The following is a 13,784-nucleotide window of genomic DNA, read 5'->3' as shown; positions in this document are numbered from 1 at the left end:
AGGCACTCTCCCTTCTGAAGGTTTCTAAAACTATACCACTTGCTCAGATGGAGGGGTTGTCACAGCGTTTAGGAAAAGCTTAAGAACTATTGGAAGAAACTTAACTGAGGACAACTGGCATTTTTCCCATTGCCATCACGGAACAGACTATCAGTTTTTTTCTACTTCTTTTCTTAGCCCATACAGAACAGACTGCATAGATTTCAGTTACTCAACCTGAGCAGGACAAAAGCCAGAGCTAACTGCCAGCTTTCGAGTAAAAGTCTACGTTGCAGGCATTGTGCTTTAATCACACTTTTCACTTACTAATATTCACTTCAGGTACAACTCCGACCTGCTTTTCTGACAACCAAGTTTGCTATTCATTCTGTTTTCAGACTAGATTCAACTCCATGAGCAGGCATTTCTAGTACGAGGTCTCCCCCGCTCACTGCCCAGAACACTCAGATCAGCAAGTTAAGAGCACAATAGCCTAAAAATAGCATGGCTGGATGCCACTGTCTCCCATTTAATATGATGGTACCTTTGTACAGAGTTCTTTTTACAATTCTACAAAGAAAAATACAGCCATAAATAGCTTTAAGGGAGGGACTTGTATCCAAAGGACTGAGCTGTTAAGCAGTGCTCTGGGATTCCCCCTTTTTCATCCACCCATATGAGAAGAAATTTGCATTTTGAACAATAATTCTTTAAATACATCTGACTTCTTCTCTTGCCATAGTGATTGTATTCTGCCAGAGAACAGATCGACACATGACAGAGTAACAACACCTTCCAGAGAAAGGAAAATTCATGATCTAAAGGAGAAGTACAAAAACACAAGCCAGATCTCACTTCAATTACTTTGCTTAGCATACTAAGGCCACTTCATCCGTTCTAACGTGTGATACAGAACCTGCTCAGAAGACATCAAACCTCATTTTGTGTAACTGCATGGCTTTCTATCACAGCACTCGTTCCCTTTCATTCATAAGTACTGGCCAACAGGACTTCTATCAGGAAACATTGGAAAAAAGGACACAATATACCCCATTTATTAAGGCATAAGGTCAGAAATATATGGGAGATCAGCAAGACCAGAGCCCTTCAGACACATTCGCATGCATCACAGCTTCAGCTGCTACGTTACATTAGGCTAATTCCATGAGTACCATTTGTTTTTCAAGCTGTGGCAGTGCACTGGCATTGTCTCCCAGAAACGTGTCTCACACTCCTTTTCTGATGGGAACACACACAAAAATTACCAGTGTTGAAGAGTATTTGTATCCCTTGCATAAAAATCACTAATTTCACCCATAACCCTGGATTTTAAGAGAAGACTTTCTTCTATTTTAATAAATAGCACTGATGCTGCTTAAGAAAACCCAGCAATACCACAACATGCCTTTTACTTTGTATGTGCCACCCTGCGCAAGTTCACCAGATAGAGCTATCAGCTCATACAAAGAAGTTTCAGCAAATTCTTCATCTCAGGCCTTGACAGTTTGAGAAATTAAGGTGTCATAGCTGCATCAAGGACAGAAATATTCCTCAACAGAACAGACGGACTGATATTTCAAGCATTTTGCCTGCGCAGTGGGCAATCTGTGGTAAAAGATAGAAGGATAAGTAGGTAACAACTAATCAGGGATTTATTTAGATACAGAATGACTAGGTATAAACTTAAGACCATGGGTCACATGTGACTTTGAAGAACAACAAGCTAACTCTTGCAATAGGATCAAAAAGACAGAGCAAAACAGCCAAAAGTTTCACAGACACCAAGTTAGAGAAAAGAAAACACAGGAAGGCAACAATCAGCTAAGTGACTGGAGTGTGAAATTAGACTTGAATTTCAGGGGGTTTTGTTCGTTTGTTTTTGTTGTGTATGTTTGTTGACGCTCCTCCAAAAAAAAAAGGTTAGAAGCTAGTCAATTACTCCACTGCTATGCTCAAGAGTTTTCAATTGAAATCAAAGCCCTACGCCAAGTTTCACTAGACTTATTAGGAAGGCAAAATATTCACGCACTGCTGCTAGGCCAGTCCACAACAGATCAAATACTCCTTGATCTGAGTATTGGTCTCAGCCTCAGCACAGTTTGTCACACTCAGCTGACAGTGTTTATTATGTAACTAATGACACACTTACCTTGACCTATCGTTACTAATGCCTCCTTCCTGCTCTTCCAGGATACTTTAAACAAAGCCCATGAAAACATACTGATATTCAAAACAACCCAGTTGAGCAATTCTCTAGTCTCTTCCCTAAAAACTTTTCTAGGTAAGTCTGCCCATGTTGACACTTTTTTCAGGTATGAAATCAAATGGTTTCGATATAACAAGCACTAAAATAATTACTTTTCTAGTTATTTTTCCCCAAGACAATAACATTTGGTTGATAACTAATCCTAATTAGTCCCTACAAAATCACTTATTCAAGGACCGAACACCAATACCCAACAGGACATCATACTAGCATGACATTTGGATGGTAGAGGCCCAGCATAAGTCTTGTAAATTTCACTTAGAGAACTAACTAGGCAGGAAGAACAACCTGCAAGTGTTTCAGTTTCTAAACACTCACAACACAGGCACTTCCTTTGCCCCTGCCTTGATAAGGCTGTAATGCAAGACGCTTCTGTTGCACAGAAAATATTCTACTACGTGGTAAAGTTACATTGCACTAAAGATCCTGATTCCATATCATCATTTTAGAAAAACATCTTAAATTTACATAGGAAATTGTAGAGACAATTTCATCCTTCTTTGCAGCCTCATCTGCCCTGCCCTCAAGAAACAGCACGATCAACAACTGGTTAAACGTTTTCTTCAGGCAATCTAACTCAAAGATAAGACTTGTGTATAAAAAGGCATGAAACTGCCCAATTTACTTACAGAAGCTCTGTAGTTTTGTCTGTAAAATCAGTGATACTCTTTTTGCCTCTCACCTCCAAAAATTTAAAGCCTTCGGTGTCAGCAGCTAAAGCAGCTGTCTTCCCCATGCAGTATTTTCAGCCTGATTTTGTGCATGTATTCAACAGCATACGCTGTCCAGCCTTCTGCCTTGTTCAAGCTAATGGTGAAAAGTCAAGTCATTGTTTGAAAAAAACAAAACACGCCCAACGCAAAACATTTAACCAAGCTGAGAGCACCTCACTTCTGTCCTCAAAAATCCTGCTATTAAGCTTCCACATTAATTTGATAATGAAGTTTATATTTGTTTCCCTAATCCTTCACATGGATAAAAATGCATTAGCACTGTGAATCACAGGACGCACCAGCGCGGTGTTGTCTTAAACCCTGGGCTAGTTAAACCGTTCAGGTGGTTGTCAGGGCCTGCCAAGTCAGCCGCACTGTTTATAGTTTCGTTCTACAGATACAGGATTATTACATTTCAGACTGACAAATACCATACCCTGAAGGTTAGAGTGCTGTGACACAAATATATCCTGACAGGGTGGAACAGCGGAGCAGGGGTGGTCTTCAGCTTGGAGACCAGAGTGGAGACAGTTTCGGCTTCTGTAAGATTGCTGAACCATTAAGTTAAAGGAAGAGCCATATATTTAATGAAACTGTTGCTTAAAAAGGAACTATTTTTAGGAAATACACAAATGCAAGAGTTCATTTGTTTAAGTAGTGCTCAAAACATTTTCTCAAGTTGATCTAAATGGAACAGAAGACGGATGAAGTTAGGATTTAACTTGGTTTATCTCGATGTATAATTTAATAGCTAGAAAAGTTACTTTTCAGATGCACAAAACCTGAGTTTCTGTCAACAACCGCAGAATGCACAAGCAAATACAACTTGATTGAGGAGAAACAATTTTTACACTGTCACGGCTTTGTTTTTGCTAATCTCTATTTAACTCAAAAGCCCTATAAACACAGTTGGAAGGGATCTGTTAAAAATATATCACCCCACCCCTTCAATTAAGGGCTGAGAAGCTTATGACACATCTGAGACATCCAACAAGAACAGGGAAGAAAGACAATGTTCCTGATATTTCTAAAGGTAAAAAAAAAAAAAAAGGCAGGTTTAAAAAAACTTAAACCTTTCATGCCTCTGTTAAATTGATTTTAAAGCAAGGACAGTCCCTTACCTTAGCTGTTCCTATTCCTTTGTTGGCCATGTGTAATTAACTGCTTATTTTCACAAAACCTTACTACAACGTAAACATCACCGGCCTGATCATCCGCCCCACCCAGACTGGGCTCCACACCAGAGGAGAGCAACCATCTCCTCGAGGAGCCTTGTATCTGTCCACCAGGGCCGTACCTCCAGTACCAACCTTCTCTGCACCAGCACCGCTGTAACGATCAACAGCTACTCACCCCTTCACCGTGTCTCTCCTAGGAACTGCAACGAAACCTGTTAGCAGGCATAACCCACGTCTAAAACCATGGACAGATGTCCCTTTCTGGTAGGGCTGAAGTTCTCTGAGATGACATTATTCACCCACTTCCCTCCCTCGCGCCTTGGGCACGAAGCAATTAGCAGAAATGATCCCTGAAGCACTTGGGGAATACGGGAAGGAAGAGTAAGGGAAAAGAGCCAGTTGGGTTGGCTCGAGCCACTAATTTAGAACAATTTAAGCGAGCCTCGTTGGCTTCGCCCCCAGCGCCCACGGGACCCACTGCACTGGGAGGGCGGCAGGAGGCACCACACGGAGCAGAAAGCACTCGACAAGCAAGCAGGGCCCTGAAGCCCACCTGGCTGTTTGCAGGGTGGACAGCTGCCCTCCCTAAGGCTACCGGCATGTTTTACAACAACTGTCCCAGGGGGAGGTGCACAGCCTTCTCCAGGAAGCATTACATGGAAGCGGAGTGCGGGGCAACCATCCCAGCGAGCGGAGAGCCACCCGCGTCACAGCATTGGGAAGAGATGCCAACAGACAAAAGAGCACAGGTCCTCTCTGCCTCACCAACAGAGGAGACAAGGTCCGGCCCTGCATTTTGTACAGGCTGACAATCACTGTGTGAATCTCTTATTCACATCAGAGATGCATATCCCATCCTGGCGCAAGAAGCAGACATGTAAATCCCACAGCACACGACACTCACAGTGTTTAAGGCTTGCAGATGGAGCATGTGCGGGAGAAGGTTTTTCTGAACAAGGAGTGCTGGAGCAACCAATCGGCGCGCGGGGACAACACGGGTCCTGCCAGCGACGGCTCTGAACGCAGGCAAGAAACATTTGCTGTAGCCTGAATACAGAAGTTGTACAGCTGTGCCAGCAAAGTGGTATGTTTATCCTTTAGGGCAGATTTGCTTTCTACAAACTGCCTGCATTAGAATTGTATACATGTGGTGAGAGAGTTGAGCACTTCACTTCTGCACTGAATACATCAGTAAAATTGGCCCCAGATAATCTCTCTTTCCTAAGTTGGGGGGCAGAGGGGACCAGAGAAGAACTGCTACTCAAACACCGAGCAATACAATTCGCGTTGCCTGATGCATGCAGCTTTTCTTCTGTTTTAAGCAAAACCAGCTTTTGGCCAAACATAGTATTCAACAGCACACAAACACCTGAGTTTGCTCCAGTTTGTTTGAGCAAGTCTAATGCACGTACTCATACCATGATTTATAGGAACGAAAGCAAACTATTCTATTCTTCTTGCCCTCACCCGAGACGTGAAACCTAGCCACTCAGTCTCGGCCTAGCATCAGTTGTAAAGTTAAGAAATGAATCAAACCCCAGGGATTTAAACGTATATATCCCCTTCTTAATTACCTCCCCTTATGCAAGAGATCTGGCTCACCTCTCGCCTAAAGGACTAGGCACAGTCACTGCTCGTTCTAAAGAAGTATATCCAAGGTTTAAATATAATCTACAACAAAAAGAAACTGTGTAAACAGATAGCAAAAGCAAATTAGTAATTCAGACCTACAAGCCAATGAAGTGTGGCAAGATGCCAACGTGTCATGGTGCTTTGACATATTTTTTAAAGAAGTAATCCGCAACCAGCATTTTTGGAGTAAGCAAAATGGCTCAGTACAAAACTGAAAGCAGGAGGTACACTTTAATAGCCACACTTTTGTTTATGTTCGCTAGAGGTTTAAACAATAGCTTTCCTTTGCCGCTTGGAAGACTGCTGCTCAGTTTTCACAGCCATTCTTCTGTCATCTCGACTAATCATACAAATCCCGTCAAACTCCTTACTTAGCCTCAACAAGTATTAGGGCCACGAGTATTTCTTTCCAGTTCCCAGGAGCAGCCGTGTACAGGCACAAGTGTTTGTTCTATTTTTTTTTAAGTAAACAACAGGAAATATTTAGGGAAGCAAGAAAATATAATCATCGCTCTGAAAGCATTGTTCTGTATGTGGCCTCGTCTAACATACTTGTCAAAGATACCAAAAGGATGACGATTAAAACAAAAAAGTCTTCATTCTCATTAAAAACCCCGACTTCCTGACTCGCCACTTCCTGCTCTCCTCCCTCTCACCCTCATCCCATGCCACCCGTGGCAAATCACACTCGTCCTCTTCCTAAAGGTCTTTCGGAGGCACCAAGTATCGCTAAAAATAGTGCTAGGAAGGCCTTAGATGACACACCTGGTGCGGAAACTAAAAATAACCTCCCTTCGGAGCAGACACCCGCTCGCTACGGTCGGACAACAGAGGACTCACGAGAGCCGGAGCGATTCGGCAGCCGAAGCCGCTCACCCCCAGCCCCGGCGGGGAGGGCAGCACCTCCCTGCCGACCGGGGCACTAACACAATTCTCCTGCCCGCGTCGGTGAGCAGAGCCCCGGCTGTCCGCCAAGCTGAAGAGAAAGGAGGCGGCGAACCGCGCTTTCCCCGCGCAGTTTCCAGCTATCTTTGTTCTGCACGCCGAGGACCTGCGAGGCGTTCCTGCGAGCGAGAGCGAAGCCCGAGACAACGGCGGAGCGGGGCTCGGCGGCACAACAATAGGCGATTTGAGACAAAACCGCTCCGAGCAAACGCTGCCGCGGGCTGACCCCGCAGCGGCTGTCACGGCGAGCTGGCCCGAAGCCGGGCGCGACCCGAGGGGCCGGAGCTGGAGCCGCTGCCCGCTGCGGCTCCCCCCGGGGCTCCCGGCCGTGCCCGAGGCCGGGCGGAGCGCCCCGAGCCCCCCCCCCCCCCTCCCGCGGAGCCCCCCGGCAGCCGGGCTGCTGCCCGCGGAGCCCCTTTTGTTCTGCTCCCCGGCCGGCGGGGGGGCGCTAGGACCCGGCCGCGAGGGGAAGGTGCCTACCGCCGCCCGGCTCCCCGCTCCGACCCCGGCTCAACTTCACTTCTTGCTCCCGCGGGGGGGGCGGGGGGGGGGGGGGGGGGGCTCTCCCGGCGCAACCCAGCCTGCGCGCGCCGCCCCCGTCGCGATTGGTGGAGGATAAGGAAGGCACCGCCCCGCCGGCCCGGCTCCGCGCTCCGATTGGCGGAGCGGCGCGTCTGTTAGTTAAAGAACTTTTTCCTCGCTAGCAGGTTAGGTTGAGGCAGCGCTTCGAGCACCCCCCCCCCCCTCCCCGGTGAGGGGGGGTGGCTCTTAAAGGGGCCGCACCCCGCCGGCGGCCGCCACGGGAGGCAGCGCTGGGCGCCGCGTCCCCCCACCCCCCCACCCCGGGGTCCCCCCCCCCCGGGAGCAGCGGGACCCCCGCGGCCCCTCCGCTGCCCCCGGCCCCCGCTCGCGGCCGGGGAAGGGCCGGCGGGGCGGCCCGGCTAAAAATAGGCTCGGCGGCCGCTGGCAGGAGGCTCCCGGCGCTGCGAAGCGTGAGTCAGCACGGCGAGAGGCGGGCGGCGCCTCGGGGGCAGCGGCTGCGGGAGCCGCTGGAAGCTCTCGGGGCTCGCCGAGGCCGAAAGGAGCGGCGGGGCGCTGCGAGGCTCCCCGGGCGGCCGGCGGCACGGCTTCCTCCCAGCGCCGCGCAACGCAAAAAGGTCGCCTCCCGAAGCACGTTCGCGGGTTTGCAACGGCTGAAGGGGGTCAGCCGGGTGAAGCTGGTCTGCGTGGACGTGCTGGGGTTGGTTTGTGCTGAGCAGCGGGAGAGAGGAGAAGTCCTTGCTTTACAGGACAGTTCTTGCCCCTAGGGACACGCTGGAGCTGCCTCCCCCTGCTCTAGCTAGGGGCTGTGCGGCAACATGGCTATCTGCCTTAACTTTCCCGGTGCACGTTAATCAAGCTCAAACACCTTAGCACACAGTTGTTCCACACGTCCCACCAAAAAGAACAAAAAACACCATCGAGAAGGACATCTGATTCCTCTAAAACAGTCACGTAACCTGTTTGTGCTACCTTCTCTTCTAGAGCGATCTATCGCCCCACAAAGCCAAACCAAACTGGAAAGCAGCAGTTCGTACAGCTGTTAGGTTAATGAGCACAAAGCATTGCAAGACCAGAGTTAACTTTAACAAGATTTACATAACTTCCCCTGCAGAACCTAAAATGAGCTGTAAGAACCAGACGTTAACCCTTACACTTAAATCCCGCGCTGTACATGAACCAGAACTTCAACAGTACTTTAGGAAGTCAGCCAGTCCCCTGAGGATAACCGTGAGGCCGCTTGCAGGACACTTCTGACCAAACGCTATCGAAGACATCAGATCCAAGCACACACTTCATGCAAATACAACGTACCAGTAAAGCGTCCTCCAAGAATCCCTGTAATCAATCTTGGAAAGCTTCAATTTAGAGCACGTTAACTTTAGGCCCATAAAAAACAACATCAGAAGTCACCAATCTTATCACCAGAGCTGCCTAGTAATGGCAGAGGACATGACAACCCTAAAGTTACTTGTGCTGGTTGGGTACTTTCAAAAAGGAAAAAAAACACTATATTAACCTACAACTCTGGTTCTTTGTGCTATGAAAGAAGTCTAACCACCTGGCAACTGCAACAGTGATGAAAAATAACTTTTACCATTGAACAACGCAACTCATACTTCTGTTAAACAGGCAGCTAGCAGCTCCTTATCGCTACAAGGGAGAAGTTTCATTCCTCTTTCTCCCCATCTTTCCCCTCCCAGCCATGCAGCCTGGCCTACTGCCTTGCTACAGCTCTGGTGCTCATCAGACCCTTCCATGCCCCTTCTGACTCAATGATCTGGCAGAAGCTTGGCCAGCTTCTGATAAGCAAGAGCATGGCTCACCCAGAGCATCAGGGGAATGGCAAAGCAGATTCTCCTCTGTTCAAGACCGACCTCCTAGATTTGTTAGTCTAATTTCCTTAAAAAAAAAAAACAAAAAAACACCATAACACTCCTACTAAGAATGCTCCAAGAGTAATTTGCTACCTTCACAAAATAAATAGAACCCCAAAATTGGTGAAATAGGCGATCAAAACTAGGTTCAGAGTTAGCCCTGCCTCATTGAACCAGAAATCATGGCTACACACATCTACATTTACATGTTGAAAATCCAAATATATATAAAAAAATGCTACTCAAGTTGTTATCCCATGCTGAAGGAAACCTAGTGGAACTGAACACTAAAAAGCCCAATTTATAAGCTCAGTTTCTGCACACAAGTAACCTATTTTCCATGAAAACACAGGCACATTTGGGAGGAAGTGCAGAGGCATCATTTTAAGGTCTGGGCTCAAGTTAGGCCTTTGCTACTCTTACAATATCTTTAGTAACGCAGAAAAACATGAAACAGCAGATTGCAGCTGCAAGTACACTAAACAGGGAAGCTTTGACAGCAGCATAAAAAAGATTCGGTTTGCTGCCACTGAACTTTGCTCTGAGGACAACAACAAGAGAGAGCACCTGACTCTCATTTGACTATTGTAATCATGGAGCAGCTAAAAGCCCATTTGTTCTGCGATCTTACATATACAGAAGACAGCAAGTTTGGAGGACTCGACAGCTCAAGAGATCAAGAACAGAGCCTTTCATCTTTAAGTCACCAGTTCAAACAGAGACCAGAATATTAGCGATCAAAAGCTACATGTGATGGCTGTTCAGGGATTAGATCGAGAGATGGCTACTGGCTCTCCAGTTCCCAAAAGATCCCAGTGAAGCACACCATCTTTCCTCACAGTTTGCACCTGTTTTTCACCGTCTTGAATACAACATACCTCCTGGATTTTGTACACGTTAATAAGTAGCACAGTAACAGAACTGGTGCTTTCACACACTGAACTTGCATTGTAGAAAAGGACTTTACCCTCTCCTTGTCAATTGTGTCAGCATTACAGCATGTGCCGATTTTTTTAAACAATTACAGCTCTGTCTTTTAGATTGTTTATTTATTATTATTAGAGATAGCTTTAAACTGAATATTTAGCTTCCTATTGTTTTTGTATCCTCAGATGTTGCAATACCTGTTTACTAACTACAGTTCCCATAAACTTGCTGTATAAGATTTTTTGGAAACTTTTAAATTTAAAAGCACATGAGCATAGGAATTTCAGAACTTTGCCATTTGAGAAACAGCTCTGAGAAGTCGGCAATCATTTTTTAATCAAACCTAAACAAACTGCCTACATAAGGAATGGAAGAAAAACCCCTGCATGATAAAAGAAACGTTCCTTTTTGTATTCTTATACATTCTTCAATATATCAGTGTGCAGTCTCTTGAAAGTTAGTTAGTGGTAGTCTCTTTCCAGCCTGCTTTTACTTTAAAGAGTCTGCAAAAAGTACCTGGAATTTCAAGGCAGGACAGGCAAGACAAAAACAAGTTCTCAGCATGTGTTGACTGAAGGTTCTGAAGTACAGGTTTGTTGCCCTGGTATGAATACCACTACCAAAAGCAATCTTCCACACTACCCCAGCAATACAAAGTTCCATATTTGTGGTAGCATATTACTTTGTGAGAATAAAGTTGCTGGTAGCAAGCCAAAGTCCTAGAAACTTCAGTATCCTTAGCAGCAACTAAGGAGGCCCTTGCATACAAAGAATTCAGCTTGCTACTCCAAGAGCCTAGAGAGTGCAACATACCAGACTGATGAGATTTCAGTAAGCTTGAAGAACTTCCTGAGATTTCTCTTGCTGCTTTGAATCCAAGCTGTACTGCCGCACTGTGATAATCAAATCTGGAAATAACAAAAAAGGTACATGTGGTAAATATCAGGTCTTCATCAGAGAGGGCTGGTTAGTTGCCTGGACAGCCGTATTCACGCACACGACATTCCCCTGGAAGTCCGAGCAGCTCTCTCAACCCACCCAAAGGTTAGCTACCCCGAGAACTTATTAAAGGTTATCCACATGTTAAATTCCAACTGCTTCCTTCTGCACAGGGAATAAGCCATTAAGAAAATAGCTTTCATTTCCCCCCCTCCTTTTTGTTCCACTCTTATCTCCTGGCTTATAAATCTGCAAAGCCGTAATGAGTCTTAATCACTCAGCAGTCACCATATTGCTATTATGACTTTTTTAATATATGTATTTTTAATATCAGAATAGGGGATGACATCTTGTTCAGCTACACAGCTGAGGACTCCAGTGCCAGATGCCACGCATCACTCTCTTCAGAGTACTTGAAAAAGGATCCAGACATTTTGAAAGACTTTTTCTTGTCATCAGGTATCTCTTGGGTAGAAAAAAATGCTGATTTCCACTGAATTTAGCACGCTCCAAGAACATCTATATATAATCTGTAATACTCTTTGTAGTTTAAATCAAGTATCTTGAACACAAGTCAAAGTCTATTCAGTTCTTAATTAAAAGAAAAAGGTAGCTGTACAACTACTAACTGCTAAGAAAATGGAGCTGGAAGTTTGTGTACTTACAATTCTCTCAGAAATCAAACTGATTTATACAGCTATTACAGAAGGACACACCTTCGCAGAAGCAAGGATTACCTTTATCCGTAACCACGGCAACTTTTCACTAGTTTGTGTCAATGCTACTCCCCTCCTGATAACTTGCCACTATCTCTTTCAAGCTATTTGTACAAGGTTTTGTATGTGCCATCTGAGATCATAAAGTAACAAAAACTTGAAGTGTAAATTTATGTTCTTAAACTCTCAAAAGTAGTCTGCAACATGCAAGTTTTTCATCTTTGTCAACAACTCATGATTAGTCGAGAAGTAAGTTAATTTTAATCTGTTATAATCTTAATATGATTCATAGTTTTCTAAGACAAAAGTTATTTTACAAGGATCCTCAGAAACACGTACAGGAGATAGAGGAAGATCTTTACTGCTGAAGACACTATCTGGAAAGTAGTACAATCAAGGAATTATGCCACCGACGTGTCAAGGATTTGATACTCACTATCATAAGGAACAAAAATTCCCCCAGAACACACTGTTATTTTGGCCAGAACAAATATATACGAGGCAAGAGCCAGTCCCCTTGTTCTAGGCCAAGGGACAATTAATATAAAGAACAGGTGTAGGCACCCCAGCACTAACTAAACAAATCAGGCCGAATTCAAAGAGCAAAGCTATAAAAGTTAAAGGAGACACAGGAAAGAGACTAAGGAACTGACATATTTGCTTCCTCAGCCGTTGAGTTACCATCATCCACAGTTCAGAAGAGGATTAGCGCTCTGCGAAAGGAATTATTTACGATGACATCAGACAAAATCATTTGCTTAGAGGCAGGAGGAGGAAGAGAGGAGCTGCTTTATTTTTTTTCCCCTGGAGTTCATAGGGCAGCTCGCAAAGCTGCACCCTTCTCTCTGCAGTGTACACAGACAGCCTGGCACAGTCAGGAGGAGGGCACAGACCCTTGGAAGAACGAAAGAAACTCAGCACGCTGCCTGCAACTCTTATGCAATGACACCCATTATAGGGCAAGTCTGAACAAACATCCAGGGAATGGACTTCAGAGCACAACTGTGCGCTTTCAGTCGGTCCGCGGAGGGGGAGAAGGAGCTGCCCTTGGTTTTGCTGAACGCCTCCACCTTACGTCAGCACATTTGGTGGAGGCTTCGCCGGTAGCAGCGAGGAGACAATTATTGCTTTTTATTTTACAAGGACCCCCGCCCCCCCCCCCCCCAAGTCCTTCGGGGGCTGTGGATGCCTGCAGCCCTTATCTCTCACTCCTGCCTTTTTATTTATTTTTTTTTTTTTCAGAGCCCAGAGCGAGTTAAGCTCGGTTAAATTTAGCAGGGCTCCTCGCCGAGCGCCACAACAACGCCGAAAAAGAACTTTTTTTTTCCTGCTAAAAACACCAAAAACGCTGACGACACGGCGCAGGCTCGACCCCTGCCTCTAACGGCGAGGCTGCACGGGACTCACCGAGGGGCAGGCAGCGCCCTGACCCGCGGGGAAGGCCCGGCCGGCCGGGGGAAAGCCCTCACCCCGCCGGGGGGCTGCCAAACCCCTCACGGCCCCCCCAGACCACCGCCCCCACGACCCCCAGCACCGCCCGGCAGCGGCCCTCAGCCAGCCGGGCGGGCCCGCGGCTCCCTCACAAGGACACCTCTGCCCCGGGAGGGCTCCTGCGCACGCAGCCTGGCGGCCCCGTGAGGTAAAAAAGGAGAAAAAAGGCAAAAAAAAGGTCCCGAAGGAGCCCCCCGCGCCCCGCCGGCCCCGCCGCGCTCCCCTCACCTGCCCGCGGCCCCGCTCGCTCCTCACCAAACTTTTTTTTTTTCTTTTTTCTTCTTTTTTTTTTTTCCTCTCCGCCTGCCCTCGCCCTCGGAGTGACGCGGGCGGGCGCGGATTGGCGGCGCCGCGGAAGGGAGGCGGCGGGGGGACGGGGGGGGGCGGCGCCGCGGCTGGTTATGTATGGCGAGGAGACGGCGGCGACGTGAAACGCAGGGTGGGATTTAAAGGGGCAGCGGCCTGCCCCGTGTGCTCCCCCCCCATCGCCTTCCCTTCTCGCGTTCCCCTTGGCCTGAGGCGACAGCGGGGACGGGGGGGGGGACAGGCGGGGACGGGGCACGCAGGGCCGGGGGGCAGCG

General features: G+C 47.1%; 1 protein-coding gene across 6 annotated transcripts in view; it reads right to left on the bottom strand.

Moving 5' to 3' along the window:
• The window catches only part of ZFAND6 (zinc finger AN1-type containing 6), a 37,551-nt gene extending 23,981 nt beyond the window's left edge, over nt 1–13,570 (bottom strand). For 2 of the 6 annotated variants that reach the window (XM_083850661.1, XM_083850666.1), the window contains exons 1-2: nt 13,432–13,570; nt 10,871–10,965 (exon numbers count right to left, since the gene is read on the bottom strand). The gene's annotated coding sequence lies outside the window, so the exon portion shown is untranslated. Of the gene's footprint in view, nt 1–5,738; nt 6,219–7,193; nt 7,346–10,870; nt 10,966–13,119; nt 13,316–13,431 lie in introns of those variants that run through there. The other 4 variants (XM_083850662.1, XM_083850663.1, XM_083850664.1 and 1 more) reach the window with 4 other exon arrangements.
• Between the last annotated feature and the right edge of the window lie 214 nt (nt 13,571–13,784).

The sequence above is a fragment of the Anser anser genome, assembly GCF_964211835.1.
Source record: "Anser anser genome assembly, chromosome: 10".
Classification (NCBI taxonomy): domain Eukaryota; kingdom Metazoa; phylum Chordata; class Aves; order Anseriformes; family Anatidae; genus Anser; species Anser anser.
The sequence above is the reverse complement of the archived record's forward strand: the minus strand, read 5'-3'. Positions and strand labels throughout refer to the sequence as shown.